Source organism: Fundulus heteroclitus, unplaced genomic scaffold, assembly GCF_011125445.2.
Source record: "Fundulus heteroclitus isolate FHET01 unplaced genomic scaffold, MU-UCD_Fhet_4.1 scaffold_561, whole genome shotgun sequence".
Taxonomy (NCBI): domain Eukaryota; kingdom Metazoa; phylum Chordata; class Actinopteri; order Cyprinodontiformes; family Fundulidae; genus Fundulus; species Fundulus heteroclitus.
Window position 1 is genome coordinate 1 of NW_023396991.1, and position 23,182 is coordinate 23,182.

The 23,182-nt window shown below is 45.2% G+C and overlaps 1 protein-coding gene across 2 annotated transcripts in view; it reads left to right on the forward strand.

Annotated features, from left to right (window-relative positions):
* Positions 1 to 1,739: 1,739 nt before the first annotated feature.
* Positions 1,740 to 23,182, forward strand: part of znf438 (zinc finger protein 438) — a 51,019-nt gene continuing 29,576 nt past the window's right edge. The window contains exons 1-2 of one of the 2 annotated variants that reach the window (XM_036133055.1): positions 1,740 to 2,084; positions 16,566 to 16,909. The gene's annotated coding sequence lies outside the window, so the exon portion shown is untranslated. The remainder of the gene's footprint in view (positions 2,085 to 16,565; positions 16,910 to 23,182) is intronic. The other variant, XM_012871191.3, reaches the window with a different exon arrangement.

Consider the following 23,182-nt stretch of genomic DNA (forward strand, 5'->3'; position numbering starts at 1 on the left):
TGAGGGTACCTGATAATCTGGTAATGGCATGTGAAAATAAACCTTTTGGTGATAGGATAGAGCACAGAGAGCATCCCCCATCCACCTTATCCAGCCCTGACTAATGCTAACATTAAAGGCAGTCGTTTTTAAGGACACTTTTTTTTTACTGAACAAAGACCGTTGCGTTTTGTTAAAAAAAAACAGGATGGGCGGAATTCATTGGTTTAACACTACACCATGTCATCTACAGGTTGTCTTGCCAATGCATCAACAAAAGGTACCCATCAGCGTAACTGGGCAAAAAACGCCAAGGACTATTGAAGAATGCATTGAACCAGTTTGCCCATTAAAAGAAAGATTGATGGGGAGACCGGCCAGCAATGTTAATCATTTGAAGTTCATGTGTGCATAACATTTCATACATGGCCATTAGAAAAATTACTAGATGTTTTGAATTGAATTGAATTTTCTGTGAAGCAAAAAAAAAGGTTGTCTGGTTGGATAAGAAAATTGTCAGTGACTAAAAGCCAAAAAACAAGTTTTTCTTAACACCAAGATTAACAAGGTTCTTGTTAGCAAGCTGGCAAGTGCTTCAGGACTCTAATCTAAAAAACCTGCCACTCAACGGTTCGCTGCTGTCATAAGTTTGCATTCAACATGCCGACGTTACTGCCGAATTAGCACATACTGTAGATATTATTGTACGTTTTTGTGCAAGACAGCACAGGAAATTCAAACTATTTGAAATGGTAAAATTCTGTGTACGTCTGTACAAAGCATTATCAGCAGCCTTAGACCTAGATCTTAGGCCTAGATATGCCCAAGCACAGGCCTGGTGGTGTTAAAAAAACGAAAAAAAAAAAAAAAAAAAAAAAGCCTGACGGTAACAGTAACAAAAACTAACCTGACATGAAATGACAAAAGCAGGTGAGGACAGGATGCAGTCCTGTAAATTAGCAGATGTACCATTGCAAGTCCTGATTTCTGAGTGTGTTGTCAGGGTTACACTCACTGTTTGTCTTCCCAGATTGGAATACCCTCTATCCAATATGGCTTCCACAAATGGAAACGTTCCAGGTGAAAACTTTTAATTTGCCCTTATGCTGGCCTGTATGCCATTAAAGCAGTGGAACATGTAGTGCTGTACAATATATGTGAACCATTCATGTAGTGTTCGTATACATAAAAGGAAAAAACAAACAATTTGTATTGTCTGGTAAGGCACAACAGCAATGCCACAGCTTTACAACTCATAACCAGAACGCGCTGATACAGCGTGACGTCATTCCTTCACGAGCGCTCCGACTCTGGAAACAACTTGAACGCTTCAGAAGCTCAGAACAGAAATATATTCTTTTTTTTTTTTTTTCCTTCAGCAGTATTTGCATAAAACTGTTATGCACATCTTTGAACAACAATCTGAAAATGAAACCCAAGTAACAACTGTCTCAATAATAACAATAATAAAAAAAAGATTGCAAAGCAAAACATTCACGTCACAAAGTCGAAACTTCTGGCTGAGACTGTTCAGGGCGGACCCAGGTGGAAGGTCCCTTTAAACTTGTCCGTTTTGTTGTGAAAATGTTGCCGCTTTTGAAACGAGCTGCTGGCTGGAACCTCGTCCTAAAGTAACTCTCTCCCGTCGCGTGCTGTGTGTGTTTCGTCTCAGCTGGCCCGCAGCTCCAGCTGTTATGCTCTTACAGGTTACTACGGGGCTCCTGATTGGCTGCCTACTCTCAACACAGCAGAGTGGGTCTGCGGTATGCCATGGACCGTACCACCTCTGCCTGCCTGGGGGTGCGGACTCAGTCAAACGGCGGCAGTGCTTTGTTTTTAGCCACCTGAAACTCGTGTTATGGTCGAAAAGGTAGGAATAAGAGTACGTTTGATTTAATTCCGGAATTACAGCGTGAATAAATGGACGCAATTCGAAGGTTTAGCCAAACTCTCGACTGAATGGCACCCGCCGGATCAAGTTGACGGTTTGGCTCAAGATGGCTGGAGAGAAACAGTTATGAGGAGCGAAGGGTTTTCCAAATTTCCAGGGGAAATGAGCGGCTCTGCGCCCTGAAGACGCTCCCTCTCGGTAACCGGGGATCCAGGTGAGCTACGTCTGAACTCGCCACAGCGCTTCCGCCCCCGCCGGAGCGGCGTTTAGCCCGGGACAGCCGAGCCCAAACGCTGCTCGGTTGCAGGAATCTGTCGAACAAGCCTTTTAGGAAGCCTTCAGGAATATTCTCTGCTCGCTTGGTTTTCCGACCAGGGGCGGCTGAAACGCGCAGCAGCCCGCATAATGGAGACGACGTCGCGCCCGTAAAAAAAAAGGCGTAAGCAATGAGGAATGGGCGGAGAGGTTGCTCCTCGGCCGTGAGACAGGAGGTGTGCAGCTAAGGCAGAGCAGGCCTGAGGCTAAGCTGCAGCTGTGCAGCGCAGGTAGACGTCACGTCATGCAGCCGGGCTTCCCTGCTCTGAAGCTGCTGCACAGACGCGGAGCGGGGCTGAGGGCTGCAGCTGTGCAGTCCCTGCCCTCTGTCGGAGCCCTGTCTGGCAGCAGTGCTGGAAGGGCAACTAGTGGGGGCGGGGTGTGCGCTGCTGTCACCGCTTCCCTTTTACCTCTGCGTTGCAGCTGGCTCACCTTGAAAGGCTTCTGCAGTGGTGCCCTGTAGAAGCTGCCACCCCACTCCCGCTTTCTGTGACTGACCGAAGCAAAGTTCTGCATCCTCTGGAAGGGGGAAGGCTGATCATAGCTGCTTTCTGCATTTGAGTTCAGCTCCACCCGACTTGGAGCTTTGCAGAACCACCTTGTCCTGCAGGTGCAGCAGCAAATCCTGGACGCCTCTGCCTACGTTGCACAGCTTAGAGACAGAAACGATCTACCTGGCCGAAAGGCTCGGGCTCAGTCAGACTGTATGGAGAGTTTGCCAAAGAAAACAGGTCAGCATGGCATGTCAGCAGGACAGAACCAGTCGGTAGACATCTTTAAAGCACCTCCATCGTGTTAAGGTCACAGAACTCCTGCAGTCTGACCGACACCTGCCTTTTCATGAACCACTCAAGTTTTCCCCCGAAGCGCCGGTTCTAGGTTAGTCAGTCTTCCTGTGAATGAGGCAAGTGTAGGATCTGTTCTAGCAAAGAGTAAAGCTACTGAGATCATAACTCTGCCCCGTTTAGTAGCTTTACCTCTCTGTGGAGAGAGTAGAGAGAACAAATCGGCTGTTTGAGCGCTATTAATGGCTATAAGATCTCAGGCTCCACTTTAAAACATGCATTAGAATAGAGCAGGAGACAGTTATAGGGTTAAAACCTTATGTGTATCTGTTATTATCTTTTAAAGGATAATGAAATATATTTAAAAATCCATTGCAGTCTTTTTCAGCATTTATTGCTCCGACCGAACTTCACTAATGTCAACGTCCCACAAACACAATTACTGCTCCTAAAAAGACTTAAAAATGAACTAACCCAGCATGGGCTAGGCTACTTCTGGGCTATGTCAGGTAGTCAAGCACAAAATAAGTTCAAATTCAAATTATATTTTTAAGATATTGACACTACTTCCCATTTATATATAGATCTATATATAGTATATATAATGATATATATATCATATATATAGATATATATACTATCATTATATATGATATATATATATACAATTACAGATATATATAGGGGTATTGTAGATAATGTTATATGGTAATATATATCATATATATATGTCTATATATCTATGTCCCTCGCTGTCCTCCGGTCGCTCTCTGTCTCCTGTCCTGTCATCTCGCTCTCATGTCACTCTCTCTCTCTCTCTCTGTCTCTCTCTCGTCCTCATTCTGTGGTCTGTCTGTGTCTACTGTCCCTGTGTGTGTGTCTCGTCTCTCTCTCTCTCTCTCTCAGTCTCTCTACCTCTCTTCTCTCATCACTCTATCCTTCGCTCTCCTCTCATCTCTCTCTCTCTCTCTTTGCTTCTTCTTCTATCTTCTTCTTCTTACTTCTTCTTCTCTCTCTCTCTCTTTTTTTTTTTTTTTTTTCCCCGCCCTTCACCCCGCCTCCACCCCCCCGTTTCCTCTCCCACTTTTATCAGCTAAAAGTATCAATCCTTACATAGCCTTCCTTCTTTGTTTGTGGGGGGGTTGCAAACATCAAGAGGAGTTTATGGGTTTCATGATAAATAAATAAAAAAATCAAACGACTATAAAAAGACTCCCCAATAACAATAACTGGTATGATAATTGCCCCAACGTAGTCATGGGAGCTGTAGTCCTAAGCTGGACCCAGCAGCAGAAACACATAAAAAATTTTCAGGGGGGGCATGACTGTGGCTCTCTGACCACTCCTACAGTGCTGAGAAAGTGTAGTGTAGTCAGAGTTGCCAGATTGGGTGGATTTCCACCCAATTGGGCTTCTTTTAAACACATTGAGCTGGAAAAAAAATTGCTTATTGGCTGGTTGTAAACAATTTGAAAAACTTTTTACAACATTTGGTGGGTTTTTAGAAAGAATTAGTAACAAAATATATCAAAATAAACTGCCAAGTTTTAAGGAAATGCCATCTCAAACTCATTTTATAAGTTACTTTATTTTTTAAATGAGTGGTCTGTCCTATCTGACACAATAAATAGTCTCTGGTGACAATCAAGTGTCACTATTAAATTGTTATGGCCAATGTTGAAAACAAGTTCTACTGATCAAATTAAAAATGTCATGGCTGTGTGAGAAAGAGAAATGTTAGATAGATCTATATTCCCTGAGAAAAAAGAGTATTATGTTAGATTTACAACAGAAGTTATTATAATAAAAATAATAATAATAAAAAAGCCCAGTTGATAAAAGTGATCTTGTGTTATTTGGTTCCCTGATTGCACATTTTGTGGGAGCTTGTATGCGCAACATTTTTTTGCATTTGACCAGGGTCAATGTTGCTACCGGTAGCATGATCCGTAAGCCCAATCACCAATGGTCTAGTCTGGACTTTGACTAGACCATTCCAACACATTTAAATGATTCCCCTTAAAGCCCTCTAGTGTTGCTTTAGCGGTCTGCTTCGGGCTTTTTGTCCTGCTGGAAGGTGAACCTGTGTCCCAGTGTCAGATCACAGACTGACAGCTTCTGCTCCAGAATGCAGAAAGACATCTCCAGAGCATGCTGCTGCCACCACCATGTTTCACTGGGGTGATGGGATGTGTTGGGTCTTCACCAGACATCATGTTTTCCCTGGAAGCTGAAAAGTTCAATCTTAGTGTCACTTGACCAGAGCACCTTCCTCCATACATAAGGAGAGTCGTGAGGCGTGCCTTTTGGCAAACGTGCCTTCTTATTTTTAACACTAAGTGATATAATTTATCTGGCCACTCCTCCATAAAGCCTAGCTCTATAGAGTGTACGGCTCATTGTGGTCCTGTGGACACATCCTCCAGTCTCTGCTGGAGAGTTCTGCAGCTCTGTCAGGGTTACCTTTGGTCGCTGTGCTGTCCTGATCAATGCCCTCGTGGCCCAGTTTGTGAGTTCTGGTGGGCGGTTCACTCTTGGCAGGTTTGTCGTGGTATCACATGCTTTCCATTTGAAGATGATGGATCTGATGGTGCTCCGGGGGAAACATCAAAGATTTGGGATGCTCTTTCTAACCCCACCCTGACTTGTACTTCTCAGCAACTTTGTCCCTGACTTGTTTGGAGAGCTCCTTGGTCTCCACGGTGTGATGCCTCCTGTAGTGGTGCTGCAGCCTCTGGGGCCTTTCAGAAAAGGTGTGTTTTATACGGACAGGTCATGTGACACTCATGTCACAAGGTGGACTTTTGAAGGTAACCGGCTTGGACCAGAACTTTTTATAGCAAAAGGCAACGATGATATTGTGCACTTGCCCCGTTTTCATGTCTTATTTTCACTTCACCAACATAGACTAATTTTTTGTACAGATCCATTATTATTATTATTATGAAATAAGTAAATACGTTTAAACTACTGGTTGGAATGTAGAAGCTATGTGGGCAGACAGCAAAGGTATGCCTGAAATGCAGCAACAGGACATGTGGGGGGAAAAAACACCCAACAGCATAAATGTAAAGTTGAGCCAGGCTGGGTAGTGCATGGCGGGGCTTTTGTAGAGCTAATCACACGCGTATATCAGCTTCATCTGGAAAATGACTTATCATCACCTTCACTGGGCCTTCCAAACAGCAACTCTCTGCTCATGTGGAAAACCGGCGTGCCTACACATTTCTCTTCTACAGACTTCTTCAGATTTGCTGACTAAGAACGGCTCTCAGGCTTATAGATGAGTCGGCGTGAGGAACACCCTCTCTCCCTACACATCAGAGCAGAGCCCAGTTTGCCCGCGACAGCCTCCCTCCATCACACAGCCCCCCCCGTGGGAAACGTCTCGCACGCTGAAGCTTCATCGCTAGCCGGTGATTTAAGAAATAAAAAAAAAAGGAGGAGAATTACGCAGCAAGATAGGGTCTGTCCACATAGGAAGAGCGAGGGGCTGGCGCGCACCGCCGCCATCCAGTGTAAACGCGTAGCGGCGCGGCTGCAGCGTTCAGCCGGAGCCGGCGAGAGGCTCCGGTGTGGTTTCACATGTGGCGAGACGTGGAGGGCTGGGAGCAGGCGGAGGAAACTGAGATGCTTGTCTGACATTTCCGCTCAGTCATAACCAAGATCATCTTACCATAACACACACAGACCCACCAGGCTTTGGACCCCGGCGCCACTCATAGCAAAACCTTTTGAAGTCAAGAGGTTTTTTTTGTTTTTTTTTTGTTGAGAACCGCCTCACAACAAAAACCAAACAAACAGAAAAACTTAAACCTCGCTGACATTTCTAACAAACTGGATGTAATAATGCTGCCAAGATGTTCAGTCTGGGGTTCTGCACGAATTTAGCCAGCTTGGCTCAGGGAGCTCATAATAGCTTTTTTTTTCTAATGCATGCTCTTAATACTTTTATATTATACAGTGCCCCGCAAAAGTATTCACACCCCTTACACTTTTTGCAACTCAAATAAGTTTGAATGGGGTTTTTTATATTATAGACCGACACAAAGAAGGTCATAGTGGTCAAGTGGAAGACAGCAGATGTCAGTGTTTGTTTAACAGACACTATTCTAGAAAGCATGGTGATCAGATGGATTCAATCCCCTTAGAAATGACACCCAGTGCATTTAATTTGCTGTAGAAGCCAGTCGAGTCTTCCTGTGTGTAATTTCCCCTCAGTTTAGCCAGCTGGTCTGTGAAGGCTGAGGAGGCATGTTTGAGAAGGGACCCAGCACACAGGTCAGGAAGAGTAATCCACCGTTAAAGGAGGGACCCACGGTAACCCTGGAGGAGCTCTTATTGGGCAAGAAATATGGCCGTAAGAAGTCCTGTTCGCACATGTGATCAAGGCGCCCTGGTCAGATGACTCCAAAGCTGGCGGCTGTGGCCTGGATGCAGATTGCTGCGTGTGGGGGGACTTCCGCTCCACACGGCCCTGAATGTTCATCCCGCTGTGAAACACGGCGGTGGCAGCATCATTCTCTGGCCAGGGGGTTTCCTTCTAGCAGGAGAACGGCTGAACACACATTCACGTGTTCAAATGGAGCAGTCAGCCAAGAAGAAGAGGCCAAACCCAAAAGACTTGCTGCTTTAATTGCAGTGAAAGGGGATTCTGCCACGTTTTGACTCAGGGGGACTGAATATAAATGCATGCATTACAGATTTCTACAAAAACAACACAAACATTTTCCTTCCTTCAGCTGTGCTCTGCTTTGTGTTGAGCTGGCGCATAAATTCACTGGGTCTACATATAAAATACTAACAGTTTTATGTTTGAGATGTACCACATAGGCACCAGAGATGGCAACTAATATGTGCTCTCTACCCTAACAAACCACTTACATGGGGGCTGGATTGAGGGATTTTTCAGAATTTTTGGAAGAAAAGATGAACGAAAGTTGAAAAGCCAATTTAGCCCATTTTTTTTTTGTCTTTTAAAGCTCCAGATGAATTTATGTGAAGTGCTGCCCAAAGAATTCAGGAGCAGCTGAGTGAGGAACAAGGAAAGTGCATCTCCAGCTTGAATAATAAATGTGGAACATATTGTGGATGGAAAAGGGAGGATGTGGTTCAGTAATAGCCGGCTGAACGTTTCTTTCTCTGCTAAATTGTCGGTCTTACTGCACTCGTTTCTAAGAAAAGTTAATGAAAGTTACACGTGAAGCCCGACGGCGGACTTTTACGGGACTCGCAGGCGGCGGGGGTGTGGTATTATATTGGGCTGCTGAGCATTAGCGTTGTTCCTGGACGTGTTCCACCTCTTGCAAAGGATTTGTGTGAGGTTTGTAATGTCATCGTGTGGCCGCAGCATAAGAGGTTTGAGGGGAGCAGACGGCAGCATTGAGTCCGGTTAGAAACGTCAGGCTCTGCTCTACAATGTTGGAGATCAGCAGACAAAATGCCCCCCCACCCCCCAGCAGGAAGCTGAACCTCGGACCAGCTACCAACCGAAACAGCCGGGGTTCCACCCGTTAGTTTCGGGGAACTCTCGACGGGTTTCCCTGTGAAGCACCAGCTGAGTGATTAAAGCCTGCAAAAATGGAAGTTGTGTTCTCTTTGAGTCATTAAGAAGTGGCCCGCTTCTATTATGGGATCTGCTGCTCAGGGGCTTTCTGTGGTTTATTATTGAACAGGAACTTTCAGATGCACGTTTGCGGCAGTATGTGGAGCTGGTTTCTGTTTTCATTTTTCATGGCAGGGTGTTTTCTTGGAAAAGGTTTTCCTTCACATTTACTGTTTGCAGGTTGCTCTGTCCAGCGTGTCTCACTACTGGGGTGTGTCGTGTTTAGAAGCTCTGCTAACTTTTATCCACTCTATGTGGACCGCATCAGTGAGCTGAACCTACCGTATTTTTCAAACAAGAAGGCGTACCGTGAATTAACGTGTCGAGGTGTGTCTTTGTCCACATGTAAAATGAACCGGATTATAAGGCGTATCATCAATTCTTCCAAAAAATGTAAAGGTTTGGACCGAGCTTGTTGATTTTATTCAACGAAAACGTTCACTTAAGTGTGTAGAATGAGTTCATTATACGGTGCGCATTGAGCAACATGAGCAATCTGAGGACATCTGCTGTCAGTCTGAGAGCAACAGTCTTTACTGTGTCACAGAGGACACCAATCTTCATCAGTGAACATGCTAACTTAATGTTGGCAACATGCTAACTTAATGTTGGCAACATGCTAACTTAATGTTGGCAACATGCTAACCTAATGTTGGCAACATGCAAGAGCTCTTGGCCCGCACACACAGAAGTCTCGCTTTACGGCGAGAACTCCATGTGTTTTTGCCCTGCCATTCCCTATATGCACGCGCGAAAGCAACAACAAAGAACCGCGTGTTAACGTCAAATAAACATGCAAGCATGTCGAGTTTTATTATTATTATTATTATTTTATTTTATTTTTTTTATGTTGGCGAGGCGACTGCGGCGGCGGCGGCTTGGCGAGGCGGCTGCCTCGCCAAGATAGCGCTGCGGGAAGCTTGATGTTCATACCTTCACTGTTAGTTATTGTTTGTACTGCCGTTTTTTCCACTTTTTGTTGCGTTCGCCTGTCTGCTAAGCTCAAAACAACCGCGCCTGGCTTGATGGAGAAACCAGAACAGCTGAGCATCTTTACGACAGTGCACTTTTACTTTCGCCCTCTGGGGGGAGCCTCGCTGGAAAATCAACCCCGGTTGCATAGTATACCTTTAATGTTGGCAACATGCTAACTTAATGTTGGCAACATGCTAACTTAATGTTGGCAACATGCTAACTTAATGTTGGCAACATGCTAACTTAATGTTAGCATGTTTTATTCATTCAAGAATTTGGTCCTTCATTATTCCACCCACTCTCCTGCTGCATCAGAGCAACTTGCAACAAAATAACCCCACAGCATGACACTGCCTCCACCATGATTGACAATTAGAACCATGCTACTTGGGTTTAAAAGCTTCACTCTGACTCCTTGGAGCATTTTTGTCATAGTGGCCAAATGAATCGTGTTTCCCTTTCTGATGGAGCCTGCTTCTTAACGCCACAAAAACCCAGGAGTGGACTATGCCCCCGTCCACATGGGGACGGTGACCTCCTCCAGATTGCTGGCAGTTATCTCTGACCTCTCGTGGTATTGCAACATCCAGGCAATGACAGCGAAGGCCCAGCACGGCTACACTTCCTGCTAGTTCTTAGGAAAACAGACGCACTAGTGTCCTTCTGTTGTGCCTCTGTCGAGGGTGGTATAACTTACTGCGTCTCGGTGTGGTATGCTGGGAGCAGAGCGGCAGATAAAACGGCCTTGCAGAGGATCATAAATGCAGCACAAAAGATCACTAGATGATGCCCTCTGCCCTCCCTGGGGGAGATTGGCAAATCCAGACGCATCAGAAGAGCCACAAACATCCTCAAAGATTCCTCTCACTCAGCTCATAATCTGTTCAGCCTGATGCCTTCAGGCAAGCGTTACTAGTCCATGAAAGGCCGGACCTCCCGGATGAAAAATGTTTTTTATCCAGGGACCGTCAGAGCTGTAGCCATGACAAGGAAGATTCACGCGGAGTACTGCGTTTAGGGACAAATGTCATGTCAGGCATTAACTCCTACTGGGAACTTTTCTGCAACTTTGGTCTGGGGCTACCATCAGTCCCTGTCACTACTGAAGAAAAAGCAATGTCGGCTTCAGGAATCGGCCCCAAAAAACAATCGGCATCACATATCGGGGATGGATTAGACTGATGTCAGAATAATCGGTATCGGCATTGGCCTTAAAAAGCCTGTATCGGACAATCTCTAATGACTATCCTATCTATGTCTATTCTTACCTAACTATTTTTTGTATATTGATGCGTAGCATGTGATGTCTTTAGCTATTCGATCATTGTATCGTCTCATCTTGGCTTGTCCATGTGGGCAGCTGTAACGTTACATTATGGACGCCCCGCTTCTTGTTTCTAGAGCCATCCCTGGAGACGAGGCGGTGTGCTTTGTGGGATCAGCAAAAGCTAGGGGAAATGACGAAAGGGAAAATGTTGGCAGTCAAAACAGCAAAGTCTAACCTTCCCTCTAGAAGTCATAAAGCGTAGGATGATAGAAGTGTGGCTAACTACCGTGGCCTTCATATAGAGGGATACGGCTGTTTATGTCTAGCAGCCTCAGTTTCTCAATTAGCAGCAGACACGAGGGAAACCAGAAGTCATTTAGGGCCTGTGTGTGTTTGGGCTCTCTGAGTGGGGCTCGTGAACCTGAAACCCAAACCCACGCTTCGTCAGCCCTCCGAGGCTCCTCCCACTCGAGCCTTGCACGCGGCAGCACGTGCACGAAGACCTGAACAGAGGTGTTGACTTTCACCCCTCTGTCATTTGGCTGCCTGTCTAGCACGCAGCTCCTCAGCCACCGCTCCTTGGCTGCGCACGCCCTCCCCCGCTCGGTTCCTCTGCACGCTCTGCCCCGCTCAAACCCTCATCTCCCCGTGCATCGTCCCCTCCAGACACATAGCGTCTGCCCTCCTTCTATCCCACAGCCATGATTTAGGCGTCAGGGTTGCTCCTGCTCTCTTCCCAGCCCTGGATCAAGTTACCCTGCCATTACTCAGTCGTTCCCCCGGCGAGGGTGCTCCGTGTCGGGCGGAGCGGAGCCTGCTCGCTGGCCTCTCGGAGCCTGCAGACTGGCTGAGCTCAACCACAGACGCCCCTGGTCAGTGGAGCCCCTCCAGCTGTGGCACAGGCTCGTTGGAAAATAACGTAAAGAGGCATTTTTAGGGCTGTGTTTTCAATTTTCAGTGGGATTAAAGCAAAACGTAGCACTCAAGACTGTTTTTACATGTCAGCCTTACAGAAGACGTTGCATTGCAGCAGACCGTTGGCATGGCTGCCGAGCACCACAACAAGGCCAGCGCCTCCAACTGCTGATTTGTGGGCCTCATCGTTTTACGGTCATGTAATGTCCGTTCTTTGACGAGCTAAACGTCGCGTTAAACCTCCCGCTGCCTTGTTTCCATAAAAGCGAGCGATGCGGGTGCCCCGCTGTCCCGTTGTCCCCGGCTCCCGTCCTGCTCCGAACGTCCCCCCCAGGGTGGAGGGGGACGGGTTCTGTCAACTCAGCCCAAGCATGAGTCTGCAGAGATCCAGTGCGGCTGCGTCACTTGATTACTGCACATAGAGAGAAACGGCTACATTAAACGAGGAGTTTGTGTTTTGCTTGTCTGATTTATGGTGATCAGCAAAGTTTCCCACAGGCGACGGCAGCATTTATAACTTCCTAGGCCTGTTGTGCTCTCCAGTGAAGCCATGACTCCCACTCCCTGCTATCAGCACGCCTTCAGCTCCTCTGATTTATTCCGGTTCGATGTCGGGCCGTCCTGTCTGAGGCAAGGTGGCGTTTTGCTGCCTGTTCAGGCTAGGCTAATCCTTTGTAACGGAGGGCCAGGCTGCGTTGTGGGCCAGCGGCTTGCATGGAGCTCATCTTATGGTTTGTCGGGCCTACAGAGCAGAGCTGTTGAGGAGGGACAGTCAGACTCTGCAGCCCGAGGGTTCTGTAGGACTGGCGCTGATAGAACACCAGAGCTGGCAGCCTGTTTCCTCCTGTATGCACAGAAGGATTTGATTTGACCCAAACGCAGCTTTGGGAGGAACTCAGATTGGAGACGCAAGTTCCTAAATATTTCTTTAAAAATTGAATTGTCAGAAAATGTTTCCAGTGTTTTCCCCCAATATTTTATACATTGAGCTTGAAATTCAGTATGGATCACCTTAGAATTGATCTCACTAACTTTGAATGTGTCTTTATGATTGGATGGAATTAATGTTTTGTAAAACCAGGGAAAACCCTGTGGAAGTTCCCTTTTTAAAATCCAAATGACGGTGTGACAAAGCACCTTCCATGCAGCGAGTTGGGTCGAGCCAAGTCAGAGGGAAAGGAGGGTGGGACTGAAATTCTGCTGTTATATCTTCTCTGGCTGGCTTACGGTTTTTCTCCTTTGCTTTGACTCATTTCTTGAAGCAGAAATCACATTCCCAAAATAACCTGGACAAACCTCCAAACCACTTGTCAGTTCTCTTTCTTTTCATTAAATTGCAAATGTGTTTGTTCATGTCTCAAATGTCTCAGTGCATCTTTCCAAATGATTAAGTACAGGTAGCCTACATTTAGCACATTTTCCAAGTGAATACATCATGGTGATAAACTGATTAGTTGATTCCCAATCTAATGGGTCTTCTCTCCAGAATATGTCAGCTTGATTTCATTGTATAAGTCATCACATGCACAATAGTCTGTTGAATTGTCAAAATTAGCCAAGGACATAATACCATGAATACCATACATGTCTCTGAACATTTGATAAACAGCAGTTGACAGTCAGGTGAAACTAAAACTTTACGAAGGGGGAGTTTCATGCATCTCAGTTGACCAATCAAGCGGTCTGAGCAGTTAGTTACCTTTATAGGTGCTGTCCATGATTGTGAGTGTTGCCAAACGTGGGCCAACATATACAGCTTGACCAGTACAATTTCTGAACACAAATATAGACCATGTGGTCAACCATTGCCTCACAGTGGCAGAGGCAGGTCACCAGATGCAGTCTAATGTGCCTCGCTCTACGGTCTCCTCCATCACCCAAACCTTTTGAAGGGAAAACGGGCATGTACAGTACTCATTCAATGGTGGAATCTTTTAGTTTTATGCTCAATTGTATCCCATTGGGTAGTCCTCCGCAATGGTGACAAAACATCTAGACATTTTCACTTGCAGTGCTCACACAATGTCAAAGGGTTGATGCATTTTGGGGGCGCTGCCTATTTCTATGAGAGAGGAATTTAGTTTTGACACATGGGTGAACTGTTTTGGGAGAGATGTGGCCTGTAGCAGGTGAACTGTGGCGTTGTGCCGAACAATCCAGGCTATTTTGGCTATTTTGAGAACGTCTGGTGGTCTGTTTCACAAAATGAGCCAAAGCAATTGAGAAAGATCTCTGCCATTTTGGTGGCACTGATTATTTAAACGGGAAAGGAATTTAGTGAACAATTTTGGGAGAGATATAAGCTTTTGCAAGTAAGCTATGGTGTTGTGCGAAACTGTATAACTGTTTTGCCAAATGATCTCAGAGTTTTAAGAATGTAATTTCTGTTTTAAGAAATGAGCCAAACCAATGGAGAGCTGGAAAAGAATATCACAATGACTTTGTAAATTAGTTGGTGTGGAGGAAGCCATCAGATTTCTATGGGTTAAGAAATGGGGCAGCAGAAATGGAAGCTTGCACCCCCACTTTATGAAGGGGAGTTTGCTGTTCTCTAATGTTCCTGTAATCTGCTCACATCTCTCTCCAGCAACCTGAACGAACCACAGGCAAGTCATAATAATACAGTTTCCCGTTAAATGACTCCTTATGCCGAATTCTAGGAATGGCTAACTCATGTCTTCCTACCTTAGCAGAAGCAACCACACAGACCTGCTGTTTACCCTGCCTGGTAACTCATTGCCATGATGCGCTCACTGATTGTAAATTTAAAAAATTTGAGTTTCCAACCAGGCCAACAAAGCTGATAATACACACAAACACTTCTGTATTGCTCACATTTGTTCTTAGTTGTACAGTTCGTTCACTAGCGACATGCTGCTGAAGAGAGTATTTTATTTATATCATAGACTTTCTGAAGAAGTTGTCATGTTAACTACTACAAATGATTTGATGACATGAGCACCTTGGTGAACTGCCTTTAAAGCCGTAGCTAGTGGGTAAACGGATGACAGCGGAGGATCAGGGATTGCCATGGGTGTTAGGTGCATTAGGTGGAACCAGCGAGGACACTGATGATCAAAAAGATTATCACCTACTGAATGGTGAATCGTTAGTGTCATGTTAGTGTTAGTCCTAATTTTAAATGTACTTGCCCATCCTTGTCCCACTAGAAAATTTCAGGGTTTAGATATGGGCTTGTGTGGGGGGTGTTGTGCGTATTATCTGTCTGATGATGCTTTATGCTGTGGAAGTTGTGGAGTTAGGTACAATGGGTGAGGCTGGTGCTTTTTCTCAATGTCATTACCACACCGCTAATAGCATATCAACATGGTGAGCAACACTGTATTGCCGTGTAGAACAGAGAGTCAAGTCTCAGGTCTGAAACAATTGAAATAAACATCTCTGATTAAATTCATGAGATCTAGGGCTACTTTAACCCTGCATCGCTGTAGGTTAGGAATCCAAACCTGGACAGTTTGTCCCCAGGCCTTAATTACCACCAGAACATCTGATGATTGTCTTCCGGTCTTTTAATACTTATCAACAGTTACCTTTTATCTTTCACAGTAAAACCTGTGCAGCAGCTGCAGTCTGTTGTTTGCATACCAGCTTCCTTTCACTCTTCATTACACAAGATACAAACCTTTCAATAAGAAAGTGTCAGACTTGTGCCATAAAGTCTATAGACTTGACTTGGACTCTTGGTCTAAGTTGAGTCTGAAGCCTTTTATTTTTGCAACTTGTATCACTTGAGTTGAAGTCTCCAACTTGTATATCTATCCCTGGTGTGGAACACATTACAGTATCCATCCATCCATCCATCCATCCATCCCTCCACCCCCCTCTTTTGCATACCAATGCCATTATCAGATCATAGTTTTGTAAACCTACACAACCCCGCTGCCCAGGATCACAGGCTGTGTGTGCTTTGCTTCCACATCCTGCAGCCGGGGTCGTGGCAGTATATACTGTACAGGAACTAAATCAGCCTGAGCCCTGCGTTGCAGTTAAACATAATTTAGTTCTTTAAATGCAGGAAAATGTGCTGGGCATCATGTACCCATAACATGTTATCTGTACCAGATTTTGCTCACCAATCAGGCACTGGTAGACATTTGGTGGTTGGGGTCTGCCTGCCCCCCTAAACTGTGCTGTTGCTGTTGCCTTTGCTCTGTGTTATATCACTACATCACAGTATTACCCTGAACAGTTCATTGTGCCCATGTATTTAAAAAAAAATATTACCAAGGTGAATCAGGGGCGTTATATTGATGGGTTGATTTCAACCCTCCATTCTGTTTCAGGAGCTTTCTGTCGACCACAAGGCCTATAGAATACATCTCGATCATGAATGAATGGATGATGTGACAGAGAAGTAGTCTCTCTTTTTTCCCTTTTTCACTCCCTGGCTTACCTGGTGCTACATGATGTGGTCTGCAGCTGCACGGTTGATCCAGCCGGACTCTCTAAGCCCCCTACAGTCCACAAGAGACCTCTAGTGCTTTTCATGACCCGAAAGGATACTGCATCTTTGGAGAAAGATTTGAGTTTATTTGATCTTAAGACTTTGCCTAGCTACACATATAAAAGAACACTCCCACTCTGATAGGTATGAAACCGACTAACCTTGGCACAAGTTCTTGGTGATTTAAGGTTAACACTAGACAGTTGTAATCCATTATTCGGTTGGTTTCAGTGCACAGATAGCAATGGTTCAGCATGTACCTGTCACTACTAAATGATTGCCTATTTCCTGCTCGGACTGGGGGTGGGTTGGTGTGGAGTAATGGCAAGCAGCTGCTTCATCTGGACCTTACCTTTCCTGTCTTTCAGCCTGCTGTTCTCAAGCCAGGGTGCTTGCCAAAACGCCCACTATTCTTCAAGTTCTGCGGTGCCTGTTGAAGAGGCCGGCTGCCGTAGGTGGCGTGTAATCATGACGGAGCAGGAGTAAAAGCTCAATCCCCTTTGATGGCTGGAACCTGCGTCGGGGTGTTGGACAAGGCCTCGCGAGCAAACAGAAAGCATTACTGTTTGTCCAGCAGGCTCACTTAGCGCCTACCGCTTATGACAATCCCCTCTTCTTCCTTCTGCTGCGGCTTTCTTCTGTGATTAGCTAAATGCCCCATCGATCCTCCAAGTTGAGGCACCCGAAGCGAGGGAGCCATATTTATTACACGGTGAGTGGAGCGTGCAGGATGTTGCACCGGCTGTCCTTCTTTCATTGGAAAACGATAAACATAAATCTGAGGAATGTGTCCGTCTGATATAAACTCCATAGTGTGTGTGTGTGTGTGTGTGGGGGGGGGGGGGGGGGGGGCAGGAAGAAATCTGCTTTGTTTTCCAGAGTCAGGAGAAGTAGGAGGTTGGAGCTCTTTGGGATTTGCTGACATTTGATGTGGGGAGGGGGAAAGAAAATCCTACCTTTTAATGTCTTGTCAAGTCGGCAAAGACAAGTTTAAAATGTGGGCCACAGGTAAAGAATTGGTGCTTTTAGAAGTTCAGGTGGATGTGTTTGTGTGGAGCCCCCTCAGCAAAACAGAGGGACTTCTCCCTGTGAATCACAGCTAATTAAGGAAGCAATTAAGATTCAAATCTTTGCTTAGAGAAGGACACAGATTTGTCTATACTTTCAAATGGGCAATCAAAGGACCCCCCTCTCCATTCATGAAAGGGGCAAATGAAAGCGTTCACATCCTTTGCTTTCAGCTATCTGTGTGGTGTGTGTGCACAAGGGACATCTGTTACAGAGAGCAAGTAGCACTGAAGGGAGTTAAAGCTCTCTCCATTCCCTCAGAAGCAAAGTTCATCATTCATTTGTTTGACACAATTTAACATGAGAAATTTGCTTTTAGAAAACTGTCTGACTGAAATCAGACCATTTTCTGCTCTATATGCCCTCACCAATATCTAGCTGGTGAAAAACGTACAAACCTGGGCTCTCATTTGGAAAGCTCGCGTACGTACGTACGTCACTTTCCACGCAAAGACGGTGGCCCATGCGTACGTTTGATTTGGAGACGGAGAATTGGCGACACAGGGGGTGATGTGCTGAATTGCAGCAATAAGACTTTTTTTTAACAAGTTCCTTTTATTGTGGGCAACTTCTGTGCTTTTACCACTGATTTGCTCATTTAATAAAGACCTTTCTGAACTTTTATAAGTTTCTTTGCTCTTTTCTTCATGGTAGTCACTGTTAACCATAAAATAACGACAGCTGACTCATTTAAATACACGTTGCCATTCATGAGGTGCTTTGCATTGACCGTTTATAGTTGAATGTGAGCCTGTAGAGGGCAGAACATGAGGCATTCAGGTGCAGCTGGGATTTATAAGGTGAAATTGCTTGCTGGTGTGCATGTTCATGGTTTTATAAATCAGGATTTATTTGTTGTATTTTTTTTTTTGTGGTGTATACCCTTTTTGGCTTTTTGGCATACGCAGACTTTTAGTATAGATTCTACGCAGTGTTTTATAATGAGACCCCTCGTCTGAATCGTTGATTCAGGTTGAGACATAGCAAGAGAGAGCAAGACTTTGAGCAGATAACAGGAAGGCTCATCCGAGTACAGCAAAGTTGCTGTTTTATCCTTTTGAGCTTCCATCCTCTGTCATTGAGCATACTGGATTTGGTAAAGTTGGATACCTTTTATATGTATAAGTTAAGGTAAAGAGGTCCATGCTGACTGCAGTTGAGGACAGTTTTAAAATGTGAGCTTTTATCTTTGTTTTAAGATATTAGTGAACACTTACAGGAAGTGCTCTCTCACACACACTGTCATTTCTGCTCCTTATACAATTACTGACCTCTGTGAGCAACATCGCACGTGGACACTGAGGCTACACCAGCATTACTCCTGTCCAAAACTTGAGAATGTAACAGGTCACATGGCTTACTAAAAGAATCAAATTACAGCAATAGTTTTTTACATTACTTAATTTAGACACAACTAATTTAACCTAAAAAAATAGAAAAATCTTGGATTTTCTTTGAGCGGTATGGTATGTTTTTATGTCGGAGTAAGAGTCTGAGGAAGAACCCAGAGACATGTACATCTTTCAGAGTTCAGATTTTATTGCAATGAAATTATTTACATTTGTGCAATGAGATTCAGAACAAGCCTGTGGTACTGCACAGCCTCTCTGTCAGTTTGCTCCAGGGCAGCTGTGACTACGGTGTAGCTCACCACCATCAGGGTGTGAATGTGTACGTTAATGGGTGAATGACTAACCAGAGTAAAGCGCTATGGGTTCGTTGGTCAACAGGGGGTGGGGGACAGGGACTAAAGAAACGCCCAGGAGGCCGGGTCAACATCTTTACGTGCAGGTCGACTGGCGATCAGAGATTGACAGCAAACCTCTGATTTGTTCATGTCTTCATAAAAATCTGATCTGTTGTGAAAAAAGAGAGGAGCCAAAAAGCAAAGCTCTTGATTTAATGCTCAATGTTCCTACCCTCTCCTATAGTTGTGAGATATGGATCTGGATAGAAAGGAGATCCTGGATAAGTGTGGCTGAAATTAGCTTCCTCCATAGAAGGGAGCTCTGTGTAGAGCCGCTGCTTCTCTGCATTGAAAGGAGTCGGTTGAAGAGGCTCGGGCATCTGGTTAGGATGCTACCTGAGGGCCTCCCTTTGTAAGTTTTCTGGGCTAGGCTAACTGGGAGGAAGCCCGAGGGAGCCCAGAATTACACTGGAGGGGCTGTATAGCCCTTTTAGCCTGGGAACACCTCGAGATCTCCCAGAATCAGCTGGAGAGTGTAGCCAACAAAAAGGTTGTCTGGGTTACTCTCCTGGATTCGTTTCTGCAGCGACTCAATATTAAATGAGCGCAACATGATGAATGGATAAACTGCTTTGGCATTTACATGTATGCAGATCGATGAAGATTTTAAAAGATTGGTCCACTGTAGCTAAGACAGACTCCTTTTGAGGACACTTTTTTAAAGTCTGTACCTTTTTAAGTCATCGATGGTTTCACCGGCTGATAAATACTTTTTAGCTTGGAGACCAAAAGAAACAGCGCTGTCTCCCTCAGTTTGTGCTGTGCCAAAGGAGCGGCAGAACATCCCATCATACGTTTCATCTCTACAAAGTGTAATCTCCAGAAAGAGAAGCCGCTGACGGGGGAAGGTGAAAAAAGTCTGCATCACGTTACTTTCCTCTGCCTCATTGCCACCGCTTTTCTTGTGTCATGTCTGAAGTGTCGGGTTTTTGTGGATGTCTTGTTCAAGAGAAATGACGCTTCAGAAGTCTGCTTTGCAAAATTAGCAGGGGTAAGATCCCTCCTGAAATGCTCTCTTTTGGGTTACAGTACGACCTCGTCACATTAGCCAAATCACTTCCTCTGTGCTCCCCTCATTCTGGAAGGGCTTGCTCTCCGTGTTTCCTGTGTAATTCCCAGTGCGCCAGCAACATTCTGATTGCTCTCTTGATGTTAAACATTCCCAGGCTCCTATAACCTTTTGGTTTGCCTCCTCCATCCAAGACCCGTCCCAGGTGAACGAGTGGGCGAAACTCCGCTTTTTAAGGATAAAATCTTCATTTTTTTTTTCCTCTTTCCTCACAGGGGGTGGGAGAAAAAGGGGGTACTGGAGGAGCATGGAGCCGTGCGATGGGAAAGTATTTTTTCCTTGCATTCCATTTAATTGTTGTAAGACTGTGGGAAAGCATATTTTCCCAACCATGGCTCACTTAGGATTGTGTTTTCGTGTAATTTGAGCTGAAGGTTTGATTGTGAAAAAGAAGAACCTCTCCATCCTCCTGGCTAACACAACTCCCACCCAGTCACGCACTCCCCCCACCTTTGACATGTGATCGACAGCTGAGTTATGTTCTCTGCTCTGAGTCAGCGCAGGGTCCACGTCGGTCATAAAGCGGCCGGGATGCGGGTATCTGCGTGGAGGCCGGCGTGTGGATGTGACCCCGCAGGGGAGCCGGGCCTACACGGACTATATTTAGCCCAGCGATGATCAGGCTAATTGCCCTCCCAGGCCTAATCATTTCCAGCCTCTGCAGCTCCCAAACGACTGGAGAGGAGGCCAAACACCCACTAACCTCATGTTACGGGGATGTCGGCATCAATGGGGCTGTCAGGGTGCTCCGCAGACAAGACAAATTAGCACGTTATGCTTCCTCCTCTTATGTTCCCAGATCTTCTCTAAGCGGATTGGACCGAAGCGTCCAGCGTTTCTGTCTGCTGCAGTGCATTAATAGAATATTTTACGTTGCTAATGTGAAATGTCTTGGCAGCGTTTCCTGTGAGTGACATTGCAAGGTTGAGTCCTTAGTGAGCATTCTTTTATGACTAATAAATCCCTCCTACAGCCAGCTTACCTTCTCTTTGGGGGGGGGGGGGAGCTCCAGCGCCTTCACCCCTGTGAGTTTTCTCACCATCCGCTGCATGAATTCCTGTTTGAGTCCACTTACACTGCTTCCTCTGTGGTTCCTGTTCTAAGAGCTGCTCAGGTTAAGCGGGGGACACATGATGACCCGAGTCAGAGGGTGAGGGTTTTTTGTGGCGAGGAGATGGTCAGATGGACGGGTTGGTTTGCATTTCTGCCCTCTAAACGCAACGAGGTTCCTTCCTGATACGGTTCCCAAAGGCATGCTGGGTGAGAGAGGGGGATTCCAAGATCTGTTCCATGATGCACTGGAAATAATGGAAATAATGGACGTTGACTCAACCTAACTACAAGAATTTAAAGAGATATTTTTGACCATGTGTTGTATTTGAATTAGAAAAGCTTGCCATGTTCTGCCATATTCTCAATGAAGGAGAAGAGAATTTGTATTGTAAAGCAGCGGTCCCCAAACATGTTCACAAGACCTCAGGGTTGTAGGCCCTGTGCACATAAAGAAAGATCCATAAAAACGGAGTTGTCTTACTGTTTTTGTTATCATGTCTACATGACAACGTTTTAATTGTGATCTCCATGCACAATGCACTATTAGAAATGCTAGAATCCGTGTAGTTTCCCTGCCACGCCACTGGTAGCCGGTATGTTCTCTGAAAGTCAGCAGACGGTGCTGAAACGGCCCCACCACTAAATAAACTTTGAGATTAGCTGGGACTCTAACGTTTATAGACAGAAGACGGGGTTCACCTGCTGCTTCACGTGACTGAATTAGAAAACAACCACCTTGGTTTTTAAACTTTTCACCAACCATTAGCGTGTGTGCATTCATTTCTGCCACGGCTTCCCCATCAAGAGAAAGATTCTGTTTTTCCTGTGTACGCAACACTATACATAATATCTGAGGTATAACATGGTCAGTGCCTCTAGAAGTCTAGTTCCGTTTCCTTTTTCTTCCTAGCGCTTTGGTGGCTCCTCTCATTTCATTTTAAAACACCTCAGCTATTCTGTATATAGCTTCTTTTTCACCTGCAGTAACAACTTCCACATCAAGGACTTTTTGTTGTCATCGTGGCCAGGTAGTGTTGACTTACGGTGCATTCACTGATCATAAAAAGATCAGACAGTTGAGTTTTGGGCCAGCTACGTGAAATAAAATCATCAGATTCTAGTCAATCACAGGCCAACTGTTGGGCACTTCTTTAATATTGGTTGATTGGTGTTTTTTTTTTTTTTTTTTTTTTTTTTTTACATGTTGCTGCTGTATAGAGCAAAAATGTTCAGAGGCGGAAAAACCTGCTGCACAATCTAAGTAAAGCTAAATCCATTTAGCAAATGATGGCCGTGTTGTCTTCCTCAGCATTTCAGCTCTAGTTTGAACTAATTATGGGGCTGCCCTAGTTTAAAAATACAGATTGTGCAGAGTATGCCTGGTGCATTGAGCTCCTTCACATTTGGAAACGTGTCTCATGCCAGAGGGACTCATTGTAGTTAGAAATTCAGGCTAGCTGGGATTATCTTTTTTATTTTGAGTGTTTAACTGTTGAAGCCATCGTGCCGGTAAGAAGAAATCTGCATCGGGTTTGAAATAAGGAGTTGTGTGTTTTGGCTGTATGTTTGGTGTTAGCCAGTGGTATCTAACCCATCAGGAAGATCATTCAGGTCATTCTATCAACCCGAACGAGAGATCAACAAGTGAACTAACCTGCCATGTGCGCGTTTAAGAAGATTATAGAGTAGCTGACTCTCACTGAAAACCTCCCATGTGTATCTTAAAAGCAGGGAGCTGCTTTGTTATAAGGTGTATTCTGAGGAGAAAGAAAAAGTGAACTGTGTTTGTCAGCTTTTTAAACACTGAAATTGATTCTTTCTGTGTGCTCTTTTATTCTACTGACAGCCTAATCTCTTTCTCCTGTTTCCTTCTGTTATAAATAGAGGTTCTTTTTTTGCCGGCACAACACTTTGTTCTGCTTCTCAAAATTAGCCCACGATGAGTATGCTCGCTCAGCAATCAATTCGCTACACCGCGTTCCTCCAAAAAGGTTACCTGTAGCAACTGAGCCGCTGCAGCACAACTCTGGCTTCGCTTTTCCTGCCAG